We start from the raw sequence: 17317 nt of genomic DNA on the forward strand, positions 1-17317 counted from the left end.
CCAATCATGTAATATCAAGTTGTGCGTGCGTTAATGTAAAATTTTCATTGTGTGGTTACAAATTTTTGAAGTCTAACGCATTTTTCTGTATGTAATAATAACTGTCTTATGTTTGATGGAGTGCTATAATAATAATAACTAAGATGAAATAGAAATCAAATTTTGAGTCGTTAAAGGATATAAATCTTCATGATTGTGGTTACTCAGGTAATTACTTGACCTCAGGATTAATTCAAGTTCAGACTTATTGCTGTCCCACGGGAGGCTATAATAATAATAATAATAATAATAATAATAATAATAATAATAATAATAATAATAATAATAATAATAATAATAATAATAATAATAATAATAATAATAATAATCATAATGATAATTTGTCAAGTTATTTAAATTCAGCTGAGGTAGTATAATTCATCAAATAATAATTTATCTTGAGTGTTGGAATGAATAATAATAATATTTAGGCACGACGGTAATAATAATCATATGATAATTCTGTGGATTTTGTTTTGTAGATCAACAATTTGAATTCGCGACCTTTGGTACATAATGAAATTGGATAGTAAGGTCATTGGCAGGCAATCAAGTTTCAAAGATGTGGATGATATTACAGGATTAAGTAAGCAACCATTGCTGACTGGTACAGTTTTACATGGTGAAATTTAGTGTGAATTATGAAATATGAATGAAATATGGAGATATGACTGCAAGTATGAAATAACATCCCTGAGTGTAACAACCATGAGGTAAAAGAATAGAGTTTTGAGGACCATGTCGCGAATATCAAACGAATGTCGTATTATGCTTATGAGAAGGACAAAATGAATTTGTGAGGTTATTTAGCTCATGTGTAATAGAGCAATGCTGCGTTGATATACTGAGAGAATAATGGGAAATGATGATGATGATGTTATGAGCTCAAGAAATGTGAGTGTAAATCTACGATGTAATACATATGATAATAATGAAAGGAAAATGTGGTATACGTAAATTGTAACAGGGATGAAAAGTTAGTCGGAGATATTCCAATAAAGGGGCCGAGTTGAAACATGAGATCTGAGCGGAGCTAGCAATGGGATTCGGACCTATATTGTGGAATTATCTTATTTTCTAGTTTAAAATTTTGGGTTGCCAGTTATAGAGAAAGTATTTATGTCATTTGATTGCCACCAATAGCACCACAGCGACTCTAAAAGCTTGTAATAAGGAATTTATATAGCCGTGTACTTAATATTTTTTATGTGGAGACTTTCTTTATTAAGTTATTATGGCTAATTTTTTGATTAACCGTGATTCATTCCCAGTTTTGCATAGAAGGTACGCGGAGATCATATTATTTCATTGAATTCTGTGTAGGTGTAGCTTAGATTTATTTGTGTGTTCGACTTTTCTTTTTTGTGCACTATGTGGACAGTGCGGTGTATATTTGTAAATATGAGTTTCAAATGATAGGATTAGTAGGGCCACCCGTTATTCACAGTCATTAAATTACGGCAAGTTCTATACGCTTCCAAAAGGCACCGCAAATAAGTAAAGTAATCGCCACCATAAATTTTTGTAATTAACGTTGAATCCTGCAAATGAACCGACCTTGTACTGCCTGTAATATGAATTAATGCCGCAAGTTTATCTAATGAGGTGGAATCTGCCACCAGCAACGACTTGATGTGTTTTATTTGTCTAGGTTAAGGGTAACAAACGGCAATAAGACTATGTTAAACGGCGAGTTCATTTGACGCATGTAAATGAGGTTTTTGGCCAGTTTTTTGTAATGGTTTGTCCAGTGCCATCATAGTAATTAAATTTAGGTTATATCATGGCTGAATAATTAATTTCTAACATTTATTTTTATGTAAACACAGCCTTTTTTTGGGCTTCTTTCAGCCATTGGAGGTAATTATGTGTCAACGTTTATATAATTATAAGAAAAGTAATATCCAACTGGAAGAGTGTCCATTAAAGCTTATTTTAACATTTTAGGTAACTTTTAAAGGTCATGATTCTAGAGTATGCAGATAAGTAAATATGTGAGTTGTCTCAGATTATTCTAATTGGTTTAAGTAATGATTTAATTCATTTGATTTGCAATCTTCGATATTTATAAATCTGAGACTTAAGTTCATGTTTGTTGAGTCTAGCGTTGATTGCTACAGGTTTTTGCAGTAGCGTCTATCGATGAGTATTTGTTTATACACTGTGTTCATTGTTTGATTTGGAACTAATCCATCTGATCAAATTGCATATTTTAGCAAATCTTTTGAGTTTTTTATTTAGCTAAACACCTTTAAATTCGATCTTTTATTATTTTTATTTTCACTTAATCCTGCTATTGCAACTTTTTAATTAATAAATTCTATACATTTAATTTGAATCAGTCTTGGGTAACGTTATTTGTAGATAGTTAGACCCGTAGTTATGTCATTTCCTCACCCCATTATTTTTGGCCCTTGAACCACGAGGAGGTCCAGCGGACGCACCACACCCGAGGTAAGAGTCTACGTGAGCGGTGAGTACTTTTATATTTCAGCAGCTTCCGAGGCAACAGTCTTCAAGAAGAGCACCGCCACACATGCCTTGAAAAGGGCACAGTATGTTCTAAAACAATAGGTGCTGAGTCAGTATTTTCCCATGCTTTGGCGGGAAATTTGAATGTTTGCTGGGTCTGCAAAAATGTTTGGTGCAGGCAATGTCATTGACCCTTAGTCAATGACGTCTTAACCTAACCTGCAACCACGGGCTCTAACGTAACCCCCTCCCTGGGGGCTACCTTCCAACCCCCTACAAAAAATAGGGGAAGGGTGAGTGAGAAATCGCTCTCTCTCTCTCTCTCTCTATATATATATATATATATATATATTGCACCACTCCCGCGTCCAGGTGGGGATACATGAGTTCCAGACTAGCTCTTAATAACGATTCCATCTACCTAATATTGTTGGGTTGTGAGTTCCGCGTGAGAAAGTACACCGATGGCCTATGGTAAATCCCAACCTACGTAGAAGGACGTCTCCAACACGCTATCAGTCGGATACCATACTTGCATGTTGCCGAAATTTTATCTCAAAATCCAGGTTATTACGGCTTGTCAAGAATTTCGTGCATGTCATCATCAAAATCGCAATCAGAAATAGTCATTATAGGCTTATATCTAGCACTTATTCTAAGTAGGCATTAAAAGAATTTTAATATTTTCACTACTCAGCTTTTATTAACAAATCAGTCTAAGAATGATTTGAAAATCACGTAGAGTTTCGTGAGAAATTATTTTATACAATGTGGCTGGTTTCATACGCAATCAGCATCTCTAAGTGCCGTAGTTATGTTGCATTGAAAGAAAACGGGTTTGGAAAACCTTCAACAAATAAATGGAAATTAGGCCTCATTCATCGATATGCTAATCCTGGCCTGTCGAAAAATTATGTCGTAATTAAGTAACATCCGTGAAAATTAAATGAAAAGAAGAAATTAAATTATACATAATTAAGTGAAAAATTATTCAATATAGTTGTAATAATCAGATGCATCCAATTGGTTTAAGCAAAACAAAACTATACTCCCTACTATATACAATATTTCAAATTGGGGTTTTCAATTAAGAACGCGAAAAACGCAATGAAAGTGGCCAATAATTAATCAATTAATTAATTAAGATCTGGAATCTTTCCTTATTGAGCTGGATTGCTCCTCAAAATTACCAAAAAAATTCAATCATTTGAACCTAAATTCACATGTGACTAGAGAAATGCATATCACTTGGCTGAAAACTTCACATCAATGTCCATGCACAGTAGGAAAATCGTGTGAGAAAATAATGTCTGTTCATTACGGATTTCCACTAGTTTAAGTTTCAAATTTTCATAATGTTTCATATTTCATATTAACCGATCTCCATATAAGCAAATTCAAGTCCACTTTAAGTCGTAAGTAATCTCCAATTAATTCTATCATAAGGCTTATGTGGCTAAATCATTCCATTATTATTTTAATTCATGGTCGAAATTCAATTAAAGTGCGTACTTGGCTGACTGTAGCATTGCCAAGTGTATTTAACTAACTTTCAAACAAATAATACCATAGGTGGAAAAATTGACACATTAGAAGACTCTACCTTCATCTAAAATCCACATATGAAAGACTAAGTTACCAGTGATGTGTAAAACTGCTCCCATAAAACCATAAATTAAGTTGCCGTGTGTGAGAATACATGAAAACGATCGTAGATATGTCAGTGAAGGCCTAAATATTGACGTAATTGGCCTCTCGGCTCTTCTGATGATCCTACATACTCAATTAATTCTATATTGATGGCATTGAGATCGTATCCTAATCTATATTATATATCAGGGAATAAAATAGCAATTGAAAACAGTACGTTTCAATATGTATATACCTTAGCATGTGCAATTTACACATACTATCATCTCTCGAAGAATACTATGACCAACTTTCTAAATAACAATAACTATCACCATCATAATCTACTATCAACTCATATCATTATTTCATTCACCATTTATCATTTCAATTATCACGTAGCATTCATATTAGTGCGTCTCAAAGCACTCGTTTCATCAAATACGCAGCATATGTGCTATAACCTACACATATAAAACCATTATCATTACTGTCATAGTATCAAAGAACAGCACATCACAACATTAAACTGTGCTACTATATTTTGTCGTAAACATTCCCTAAATACGATCTCTACGCTTGTTATTTTGGTTAAAGCCATCACGCATGTATATTAACCTCCGCTTAATACTCTAACACTTCACTGACAACGATTTAAAAAAAAATATCAATCACTTCTCTAACACCATATTGATAAACTTGCGAACGGCATTCACTGGTATTTTACACCTATGTATGGGATTAACGGTAACTTCAGATGAATACCTATTTCCTTGTAACTACACTTGTATATTAGCTACGCACACACAATGTCATAATGCACATCACATATTAGCCAAAAGAATAAAGGTTTCTACTTACGAAACGACTCATCGGGGACTTAACTTTACTTATTGGGTAGTGACTTCCATCTCGCTGTTGTTCATCGGGAATGGTAGGCCTCGCTCCATGGTTCGGCTTAGGTAATCGGGTCCATCTCGTCCTCTCAGCTGATTACCACCCTCCTGGGTCATCAATCTCGTGAAGCGCCACCATAGCCGGAGTAGTCTCTGCCTCAGCTTCTTAGAACATCATAGTGGTCTTCATTACGTCAAGGACAGAAAAACACAAGGCATTAGTTGATTCATGCATGCTGTAAACTGTTTCGTAGTGCTAATGAGAAAAGAATATATGTATTCTGGTCCGTCTAATTTGCTTATAACAGCTCTAAATGTCCTCTTATTTTCAACTGCCTTGCTCGCCGAACAGATGTACATTTTACGTGCTTTTAGAATTGCACTTTATATCCCGTTGAATTCTGCTTTCTTCACGTTGTGCAGTATCGGGCAAATATAATGTTTCCGAGCCCAACCGTGACGTAGTACAGAACCAACTTGACGTTTCCTTACAGCTGGTCTATAATCTCACGTATATTTGTCAACCTACAGCTGACGTTGAGTGGGCTGTCGCGGATTTAATCTCTTCTTCAATAATTGATTATAGAATCTGATAAGCAACTCTTTCTTTACACGACTCCGTCCTTTCTTCGATGCAGTGCTGGATTGAGATTTTGTTCTAATGGAAGTCTTTTTTTCAATAATCAGTTTAAATAATCCGCTCTCGTCATTCTTTCGCACCGCCTTCTAAGAGTGGTTCTTTCCGTGATTGCCGGTTGAAATTATTATCTTTTCGGCTCGTACCGCTGTTAATTGCTTTTATATTGATCCATTAATAGCTGGAACGCCATTTTTGTTCCTAATACTGCAACTATAGAACGGAGAAATGGCACAATATATATATATATCAGAGAGCCCAAATTTGAAGCTGGAATTAGTTTTGAAGAACGGCGATTTGAACATCTAAAGTCAATTCCGGCCCATCGTGCAGAAAACTCTCTCTAAGCCCAAGATGATGATATCACATCGGTAACACTTCGGCACTTAGGGACAAAGTTATGTTGGGGTCGAAAATGTAAAAATATCTTAATTTGCTGCATTTAGACTTTTCAATATAAATTCCTACTCATGACGTGTATATCACTGAATAGAGAATCTTATATTCGACATACAGTGCCGTTGTGGTAGACTTAAACAAGTAAGGCACTATTTATATTGTGTAAAAAATTAAAAAAACCGGGCGAGTTGATCGTACGGTTAGGGGCGCGCGGCTACGAGCTTGCATTCGTGAGATAGGGCCTTCGAACTCCACTGTCAGCAGCCCTGAAGATGGTTTTCCGTGGTTTCCCATTTTCACGCAAGGCAAAATCTGGAGCTGTACCTTAATTCAGGCCACGGCTACTTCCTTCCCACTCGTAGGCTTTTCCTGACCCATCGTCGCCATAAGACCTATCTGTGTCGGTGCGACGTAAAGCCAATTGTAAATATATATATATTCAGAAACTACCGTATGTTTTTAAACATTACCGTGTTTGATATCCCTAAAATGGGGAATTCAAATAGGACTGAACTGTGTCATCATATATTATAACCTCTCGGAATCATCGACTTACATACGCGCACGCGCGACTGTTCCCTATGAAGTGGGGAGATTCACGCCTGCTCGGGCTATTATAAAATACCATCCAGGTGACGAGCCCTGCAGTAAAATAGTATTGAATTGGCAATCTAACGTGTTCATAAGAAATCAACTTCACGCTTTTATCCGTATTGAATTGTGATCACAATAATAACAAAGATTATTTCAGAAATGGTCCGCCTTTTTAATACTATATTACGTAATTTTTGCATTAAAGTACATTATTTAGTCCAGGAACTAGTTTCGGCATTGGCTGGCCAGATGTCTTTAATACTTTCTAACGTTACTTGTGTATATTTGTACATTTGTTTTATATATTAGATGTGTTTGTACAGATTTGTATGGGCCGATGACCTTCGATGTTAAGCTCCTTTAAACAACAAGCATCATCATCATCACAGATTTGTAATATGGCTGATGATGGCCAGCCAAGGCCGAAACTAATTCCTCGACTAAAAATGTAACCTTAACATCACTTATTGAAAAGGTGGGCCATTTCTGACATAATCTTTGTTATTATTGTTATTTAACTTCCCTTTTATTTCACACGTCGCGCGACGTTGTACAAAAATACCTTTTTTCACCTTGCCTCGCATATATGTGTTAAGGATTGAAATTTGCTAGGCATTGAGCACATGCGCCACAGAATAATGGTAGGAAACATCTGGCCCGTGCCGGTAGACCGAAACAGTGTTTTCCTTCCGTATGATTTTCGCGTTTACCTGATCCGAAGGAAGCGGCCTAGCAAAGCTAATGCCAAGTATAACAGTTGATCAAGGGTGATCGGTTAGGAGGGAGCATGGGAGCAGTTTGTGAAAGCAATATCTCGCAGGTTGTGAGTCTAGAGTGGTTCTGCAGTCATGACAACCTGGTTATATCTTCCGAACACGTGGGAGCATGGAAAGTCCACAATTCACGTTTCAAAACCTGTGCCTACTGAATATAGCGGACAGATGGCGCCTTAGTGCGTTAACAACGCACGGAATATGTAGTTTGCTACAGGGCCGTGGTGCAAGGTGGATATACGTGCAGTTGAACAGAGGTCGTACGTGACAATTGTCAGTTCTCAGTGGCAGAAATTCACGTCAGTGTCATGTGGAGGTAAGAGAAGCGTTGAGTGATAGAGCTCTGCCATATCGAACCAATAATAATGTTATTGGTTTTACGTCCCACTAACCTCTTTTACGGCATTCGGAAACGCCGAGGTGCTGGAGTGTTGTACCACAGGAGTTGTAAATCTACCGATCGAGGATCAAGTATTTGTGCACCTTCAAATACCACTGGATTGAGCTGGGATCGATCCCTCCAACCTGACCTCAGAAAACCAGTACTCAACCGTATGAGGTACACGTCCCCTTATATCAAACTGTTGTGGCATTCAAACGTATATGCGTATCAGCTGCTGAACTGCCGAAGACTGGGCGTTCCATGTTCGCTCACACAGACGTGTCTGTCGCCCCTATCAACAGAAGTCTGGCGTTGGACTCTGCAGGAATTATGCACAAAACCTAGCACCAAATGTGTCTGGCCCACAAAACGAGACAGTTGAAAGGAACGGGACAAGACAGTGAGAGTCAATCAGCGAGCTGTTTCAGTGAACTGTGATGGAGTTATTCATCACAACATGGCCCGGAGACAACCTTTGGATGATTTCACACGGGGAAGGACCATCAGGAAACTGGAAGAAGGACGAAGTGTGACGAGTGTGGCCAGGAATTTGGTATTGCTCACAGCATTTTTAATCGTGCGTGGAGAGCATTCCGAACCACAGGCATTGCTACCCGAAGGAGAGGAGAGGATCAAGCACGGTCAACTACAAGAGCAGATCGCCGCTACATTGTGCAACAGGCAAGAAGAGACTCACGTCAAACAGCGGGTGCAATTACAACCACATTTAACAGGACTGCAAGGCACCCAGTCTCACGCTCCACAGTAGCACGGCGACTGCATGATGTGGTCTCTTTGCCCGACGACCATTAAGTTGTGTTCCGTTGACACCCGCATATCGGTGGCACCGTTTGCGAGGGTGCCAAGAGCATCAGGTCGGAAGCGACGAAGAGTGGGGTCGCGTGCTCTTCTCAGATGAGAGCAGATTCAGTCTGAGTAGTGATTCTAGACGTACTCTCATCTAGCGAGAGGTGGGAACACATAATGCACCAAGAAACATTGTCGCACATGATCATTTGGTGGTGTTAGTGTTATGATGTGGGGAGGCATAATGTTGCATGTGCGTTCCGACCTCCAAATCTTTGAACGAGTTACATTTGCTGGTCAACGTTATTGTGACAGTGTACTCCTTCCCCATTTGTGTCTTTTCAGGGGTGCATTCGGTCCTGACTTCATTTTTATGGATGCCAACGCATGACGGCATCGAACAACGCAGATGGAGGAGCTGTTGGAACGAGAGGATATTTGGCGAATGATCTGGCCTGCCCGTTCCCCCGACTTAAATCCCATTGAGCACGTGTGGGACATGTTGGGCAGATATATTACAGCACGTCCACATGCACCAACGACCACCCAGCAGCTGTCAACCGCGCTGGTGGAGGAATGGAACGCCCTACCACAAGAACTCCTTACCAATCTTGTGGCCAGCATGGGACCATGTTGCAAAGCATATACTGTAGCCTATCGCTGGCCGTGGTGACCACACATCCTTTTAAAAACCATGTCCCTTCTTTTGTGATGTCCAGTGACTTACGGGTATTTTATTGTCTCATTTCTGTCCGTCTCGCATATTCCTCACAGTTGCATTACCGTACCATACTGTAGCAATGCTGGGGCTGTACCTTAATTAAGGCCACGGTCGCTACCCTCCCATTCCTAGGCCTTTCCCGTCCCATCGTCGCCATAAGACCAATGTGTCGGTGCGACGTAAAGCAAAAAAGAAAAAAAAGAAAAGAAAAGCAGAACAAAGCATACTGTAGCAGTTCTTGCTGCATATGCGTCAAGTTTCATCGAGCTATGTTACTAAAGAGTGACACAACATGCGAAAGTTACTTTCGTCCTTAATTTTTGCACAACAGTGTAACTTGTATTATGCTTCGCTCAATTATTGAGTCATGAAGTGTATAGTCGTTCAAACAAAGAATGAGCGCATGGTACAGTGTATTCCTCGCATTTAATATCTCATCAGATATGATTTAATCATTATAAAAATATAATTCCTATTCCATGTACACTGACTGACAGAGCAAATGCAACACCAAGGAGGAGTGGTTCGAAAGGGATGAAAGTTGGGGAAAAACAGAGACGGCACGGAAGAATAATTGATGTTTATTTCAAACCGATATGCAGGTTTCACAATGCGCACGGCATCGACTCAGTAGGATGTAGGACCACCGCGAGCGGCGATGCACGCAGAAACACGTCGAGGTACAGAGTCAACAAGAGTGCGGATGGTGTCCTGAGGGATGGTTCTCCATTCTCTGTCAACCATTTGCCACAGTTGGTCGTCCGTACGAGGCTGGGGCAGAGTTTGCAAACGGCGTCCAATGAGATCCCACACGTGTTCGATTGGTGAGAGATCCGGAGAGTACGCTGGCCACGGAAGCATCTGTACACCTCGTAGAGCCTGTTGGGAGATGCGAGCAGTGTGTGGGCGGGCATTATCCTGCTGAAACAGAGCATTGGGCAGCCCCTGAAGGTACGGGAGTGCCACCGGCCGCAGCACATGCTGCACGTAGCGATGGGCATTTAACGTGCCTTGAATACGCACCAGAGGTGACGTGGAATCATACGCAATAGCGCCCCAAACCATGATGCCGCGTTGTCTAGCGGTAGGGCGCTCCACAGTTACTGCCGGATTTGACCTTTCTCCACGCCGACGCCACACTCGTCTGCGGTGACTATCACTGACAGAACAGAAGCGTGACTCATCGGAGAACACGACGTTCCGCCATTCCCTGATCTAAGTCGCTCTAGCCCGGCACCATGCCAGGCGTGCACGTCTATGCTGTGGAGTCAATGGTAGTCTTCTGAGCGGACGCCGGGAGTGCAGGCCTCCTTCAACCAATCGACGGGAAATTGTTCTGGTCGATATTGCACATGCTGAAGAATGGCGGTTGACGTGGCGTGCGGGGCTACCACCGCTTGGCGGCGGATGCGCCGATCCTCGCGTGCTGACGTCACTCGGGCTGCGCCTGGACCCCTCGCATGTGCCACATGTCCCTGCGCCAACCGTCTTCGCCACAGGCGCTGCACCGTGGACACATCCCTATGGGTATCGGCTGCGATTTGACGAAGCGACCAACCTGCCCTTCTCAGCCCGATCACCATACCCCTCGTAAAGTCGTCTGTCTGCTGGAAATGCCTCCGTTGACGGCGGCCTGGCATTCTTAGCTATACACGTGTCCTGTGGCACACGACAACACGTTCTACAATGACTGTCGGCTGAGAAATCACGGTACGAAGTGGGCCATTCGCCAACGCCGTGTCCCATTTATCGTTCGCTACGTGCGCAGCACAGCGGCGCATTTCACATCATGAGCATACCTCAGTGACGTCAGTCTACCCTGCAATTGGCATAAAGTTCTGACCACTCCTTTTTGGTGTTGCATTTGCTCTGTCAGTCAGTGTACGTAGGTACTCAGTGGATAACCACAACACATGTTACATATCCATAGGTTGAATTGCTTCTGAGAAATGTGCCCCTGCGAGGAACTTAAATAATAACATGCGCGACTGTATATCACTGAACGACTGTCATGACGTTTCCAAAAGCAAGGGAAAACACCATGATACATGGCTGCATATTAAATGAAGTTCCAGCAGGTAATTATCCCCGTCGTGGACAATGGTACTCCTTTGAATTTGGCGGGCTGAATTGAGGAGTAATTTTGAGAACTCTGATGTCATATAGGGGAATAAATAACGGTCTAAAACACCATAGCACTGCTTGTAGGGGAACAACAAATACCTCGCGAGCTGAATTTTATTCCGAGTTATCGAAATTACGAGGTACACAGAATATCCGCCTCAGATCCAGGTAAAAGTCCCTATACTGGCCGGGAATCGAACCTTGGTCCACCGAGCGAATTGGCCGTGCTGTTAGGGGCGCGCATCTGTGAGCTTGCATTCGGGAGATAGTGGGTTCGTGCCCCACTGTCAGCATCTCTGAAGATAGATTTCCGTGGTTTCCCATTTTCACACCATGCAATTGCCGGGGCTGCACCTTAATTAAGGCCACGCTGGGCTGAGTGGCTCAGACGGTTGAGGCGCTGGCCTTCTGACTGCAACTTGACAGGTTCGATCCTGGCACAGTCCGGTAGTATTTGAAGGCAATCGAATACGACAGACTCGTGTCGGTACATTTACTGGCAGGTAAAAGAACTCCTGCGGGACTAAATTTCGACACATCAGCGTCTCCGAAAACCGTAAAAGTACTTATTGGGACGTAAAGCAAATAACTAACTAACCAAACTAACCCAATGGCACTACAGCCCTGAAGGCCCTTGGCCTACCAAGCGACGGCTGCTTAGCCCGAAGGCCTGCAGATTACGAGGTGTCATTCCGTCAGCACGACGAATCCTCTCGGCCGTTATTCTTGGCTTTCTAGACGGGGGCTGCTATCTCACCGTCAGATAGCTTTTCAATTCTAATCACCTAGGCTGAGTGGACCTCGAACCAGCCCTCTGATCTAGGTAAAAATCCCGGACCTGGCCGGAAATCGAACCCGGGGCCTCCAGGTGAGAAGCAGACACGCTACCTCTACACCATGGAGCCGACAAAGCAAATAATATTATTTATTAATTAAGGCCACTGCCGCTTCCTTCCCATTCCTGGCCCTTTCCTATCCCATCGTAGCCATAAGACTTACCTGTGTCTTGCGACGTAAAGCAACTTTTACAAACAAACAAAAAAGAACTGGGGTCTTCCGGGTAAGAGGCACGCGCGCTTCTCCTACAGCATGGGACCGGCTATAATATGCTCAGCCAGGTACTTTGCTGTGACCTTGCTTGCGCCTTGACTCCACATATCGCCATCTAGTCTTTACAGCACCAACTATTAAGAGTCTGATGCTATTGGCTCTGTCCGAGCTCAAGGAGCGGGGATCTCTCATTGCCCACTCATGGATTACGCTCATTACGCCACAGATATGGCATTAAGAGCATGGGCGGTTTTCATTTCCCAAACACCAGAGGAGCCCGGGTATTATTAACCGCTTTCTGTTACAAGTACAGTATGCCGGGTGGTGTATTTTACTCACGAATGATTGATTCCTCTAGCCCAGGTTCTGAGTAAGTTGTGACTGTCTTCATTAACACACAAAACACCACAATATTAACAACCACGTAAACACGCAATAGTGAATTCTTCTCACCACAAAAGTTTGGTGTCAGGCAGGGCATTCGGTCGTAAATCTTGGCTCAAATTGCATGGGGTACCGACCCCAAGAAACTGTGACTGTCGGATTCCAAAATTCACACGTAGGCTTACATCCAGGAAACAAAACAACAATTTTTCAGTCTTACATCGAATTATATTTTACTCACAGAGTTGAGGTTGTATTGATGAGTTAACATTGGAATACATGTCGTGGTCTTCACAGCAACTGTTCTGCTACATTGGAATTCCTACAAGTTATTAAATGATTTCGTATCAAATGATTGCACCCCCATAGCATGCATGATATTTCAAGCGATAATCACAACATAATCCGCCGCGGTATTATTTCATATTCAAATTTCACAGTAAGAAATTCAATGTTGTTTGTTTCAAATATATTTATAATTATTTGGGAGTAAGTTTGCAATTCCTACGTTCGCAGAGGGCATATTTTACCTAGAGATGAAATATTGTACCTATATTATAAATTAGTTCAAAATAAGAATTTTGGAAACTAAAGCATACCATTGAATATATATTCAAATCAAATAAGTACATGTAAGTTGCACGTCCATCACCACAACAGTTTGAAAAAACGCTCATTTCTACACATATTAAAAATAACTAAAACATATAATAATAATAATAATAATAATAATAATAATAATAATAATAATAATAATAATAATAATAATAATAATAATAATAATAATACATCATCATACATGGTGCAGCTATCGAAATGTAGGTTAGTCCTTTCAAGTTGACGCTGTCGGGGTGAATATTCGTCCTTGCGAACTGTTCGCATCACCGTAGTTTACGACCTTCACCAATGCTCGAAGAGGAACCAAGAAATTTACACTGTAATAGTACCTAAGCCTGTCTTCGACAGTCGAAATTACTATCCATAAAGTAATTGGAAATTCTAAATGGACTATTAATATATATTGCTTCTTCCCTTCTTTCTTTCTCAATCTGTTTACACTCCTGGGTCGGTTTTCCCTCGGACTCAGCGAGGGATCCCCCCTCCACCGCCTTAAGGGCAGTGTCCTGGAGCGTGAGACTTTGGATTGAGGGGATACAACCGGAAAGGAGGACCTGTACCTCGCCCACGCAGCCTAAACTGCTATGCTGAACAGGGGCCTCGTAGAGAAATGGGAAGATTGGAAGGGACAGGCAAGGAAGAGGGAAGGAAGCGGCCGTGGCCTTAAGTTAGGTAGCATCCCAACATTTGTCTGAAGGAGAAGTGGGAAACCACGGAAAACAACTTCGAGAATGGCTGAGGTGGGGATCGAACCCACCTGTACTCTGTTGACCTCCCGAGGCTGCGGAAGCGCTGTGGAGAGGTTTAGAATTTAATCCAGGAGTTTGGCTCGCATTCTAATGATTAGAAATTCTATAACACCACCTCATTTCCCCTACCCTGTCGGCAAACATTCTGATGGTAAAAATATTTTCAACGAACCGGACAACCATGGTGTCAGACCATATAGACTTGACGCGTTAACGCCCATGGCCACCGCGTGGGCTGCTCAATCTCGTGATCGATTGCGATAAACCCACGAAGGAAAAAAAAGATCAATATTTCGCTGAAAGATGGTATTTTTCACTGAACAGACAAGTATGATGATCATCATTGCATTATTTTTGTAATCCATGATTGGTACCTATTTTATTCCCTCTGTGGAAGTCTAACATTCTGATGGTTAAAACATTTTTCTCGAACCGGTTCTACCGGGCGAGTTGGCCGTGCGGTTAGGAGCACGCAGCTGTGAGCTCGCGTCCGGGAAATAGTGGGTTCGAACTCCACTGTCGGCAGCCCTGAAGATGGTTTCCGTGGTTTCCCATTTTCACACCAGGCAAATTCCGGGGCTGTACCTTAATTAAGGCCACGGCCGATTCGTCCCCATTCGTAGGCCTTTCCTCTCTCATCGTCGCCATAAGACCTATCTGTGTCGGTGCGACGTAAAACAAATAGCGAACCGGCCAACAACAGTGTCACACCATCGACTTAATGCCTTAACGACGATGGGTACAGGCAGATGGTTTTCTTTCGTGCTTATCGATGGAGATAATGCTTTTCCGGACTCCAGAATGGAAAAATGTTTCATTCATTTTACTGAAAGGTAGCATTTTTAACTAAACAGTACGATGGTCAGCATTGAATGTTCTTATAACCCGTATCTGGTTCCAGTTGGAAGGCAACAGGAGTCAGGATGTACGTAATTCGAACTCATGCCGATAGATATAGCTGTGTACATACGTCATGGCGATAGGACAATAACTTCGCTGACAGAAACGTATTTTTCTTTAAAAAAGTATAAAAGTCGTGGTCGCGAGAGGTTTATTGTATTTTCCTTGTAAGGAAGGCATAGTTCGCTTCTGTGGTGTAGTGGTTAGTGTGATTAGCTGACACTTCCGGAGGCCCGGGCTCGATTCCCGGCTCTGTCACAAAATTTGAAAAGTGGTACGAGGGCTCGAACGGGGTTCACTCATTCTAGGAAGGTAAACTGAATAGAGGGACTTCGATTCCCGCCTTAGCGATCCACGAAGTGGTTTCCCGTGGTTTCCTTCTCCTCCACTAGGCAAATGGCAGGATGGTGCCTAACTTAAGGCCACGGTCACTTCCTTCCTTCTTTCTTCCGATCTTCCTATCTCCCCACAAGGCCCCTGTTCAGCATAGCAGGTGAGACCGCCTGGGCGAGGTATTGGTTGGTCCATCCACCCCAGTTGTATCTCCCCGACCCAAACTCACACGCTCCAGGGCACTGCCCTTGAGGCGATAGAGGTGAATCTGTGGGAGAAACCAACCCTGGAGTGTAAACGGATTAAGAAATAAAGAAAGAAAGAAAGAAAGAAAGAAAGAAAGAAGAAAGATAGGGAAAAAAGGGACTCTGTGTAAACAAACAAACACACAAACAAACACAAAGGTCGTCGAGTTAAAAATACATGCAATTACTTAGTAATAAGAGACCAGCGACCATTGGATCTAATAATAAAATACACGGCCGACATCCATGAACAGCTTCTGACAGTTTGTAGAGTATATCTCCAGTCGGTATAGGTATTCTGGATGTTCTCCATGAACAGGTACTCTCAGAAAATTTTATTTTGTACTGTATTCCAACTCACTGGACTTCTAAATAACCACAGATTAATAATAATATGTAATACCAAATATAACGTTCCTCAACTACCGCCGGTCTTAAAGGGCCTCGGTTCTGGAATTTTTCCACAAAAGGTATCTTTTACCGTGACTATAAGCCTCCTGTTACTAGTCACACCTTCTAAACATCTTTACTTGCCAAGTAAGTGTCACCGAGCTCGATAGCTGCAGTCGCTTAAGTGCGGCCAGTATCCAGTAATCGGGAGATAGTGGGTTCGAGCCGCACTGTCGGCAGCCCTGAAGATGGTTTTCCGTGGTTTACCATTTTCACACCAGGCAAATGCCGGGGCTGTACCTTAATTAAGGCCGCGGCCGCTTCCTTCCAATTCCTAGGCCTTCCCTATCCCATCGTCGCCATAAGACATATCTGTGTCGGTGCGACGTAAAGCAAATAGAAAAACAAAAAACAAAAACAAAAAAACTAAGTACTGAGGGTGAACGTCTATTCAACTAAGCAACGCTAGTGGATCAACACACACACACACACACACACACACACACACACACACACACACACACACACACACACACACACACACACACACACACACACACACCCACACACACACACACACACACACACACACACACACACACACACTACTGTTACTACTACAAGCACCAAAATACCGTAGATATCGAAGATAAAAGTGTGTCCATACCTTTCCTGTTTTTAATTTTGGCTTGTCTTGAAAAACCTGGAACGCTCGAAGTTTCTTCTTAAGTGGGACACGCTCCTAACAATCAAAAATCGAAGACAGAAACAACTTAGGAAGTTACTGATTTTTGTGAAATAATATGTTAAGAGTAACTCGCTGATACTTTCTGCTGTTATCTGGACGGCTGCCTGTGTTATGTGACGGAGTATCTCTGATAATCTGTCTTTGTTTCCAAGAAAAGACCGTGTGTTGTAATCGTAATTAGGTTGTTATCTCTACAACGTGTTGAGAAGCAGTTATCTCACGTTATATACTCCAAGACGATAATGACATTGGCACCTTGACGTTACATCGTCCCTCGTTTACATCATAGCAGAGATTTCATCATTTCATCAGCTTTATCAAAAAACGACTACTGGTGTTTTTCGCTCTCGTTTCGCCACGAAGCTGTGCTCTTAGCATTTTGTATCCCGAGCCTGAAGGTCAGTTCTCTCGCCACACCAAGATGGCA

At 41.9% G+C, this 17317-nt stretch overlaps 1 protein-coding gene across 2 annotated transcripts in view; it reads right to left on the bottom strand.

Annotated features, from left to right (window-relative positions):
• LOC136876039 (uncharacterized) overlaps positions 1-17025 on the bottom strand; it is a 44650-nt gene extending 27625 nt beyond the window's left edge. Inside the window, exons 1-2 of one of the 2 annotated variants that reach the window (XM_067149676.2) lie at positions 16964-17025; positions 16810-16884 (exon numbers count right to left, since the gene is read on the bottom strand). The gene's annotated coding sequence lies outside the window, so the exon portion shown is untranslated. Of the gene's footprint in view, positions 1-16809 lie in introns of both variants that reach the window. The other variant, XM_067149660.2, reaches the window with a different exon arrangement.
• Positions 17026-17317: the final 292 nt, after the last annotated feature.

Source organism: Anabrus simplex, chromosome 1 (genome assembly GCF_040414725.1).
Source record: "Anabrus simplex isolate iqAnaSimp1 chromosome 1, ASM4041472v1, whole genome shotgun sequence".
Taxonomy (NCBI): Eukaryota; Metazoa; Arthropoda; class Insecta; order Orthoptera; family Tettigoniidae; genus Anabrus; species Anabrus simplex.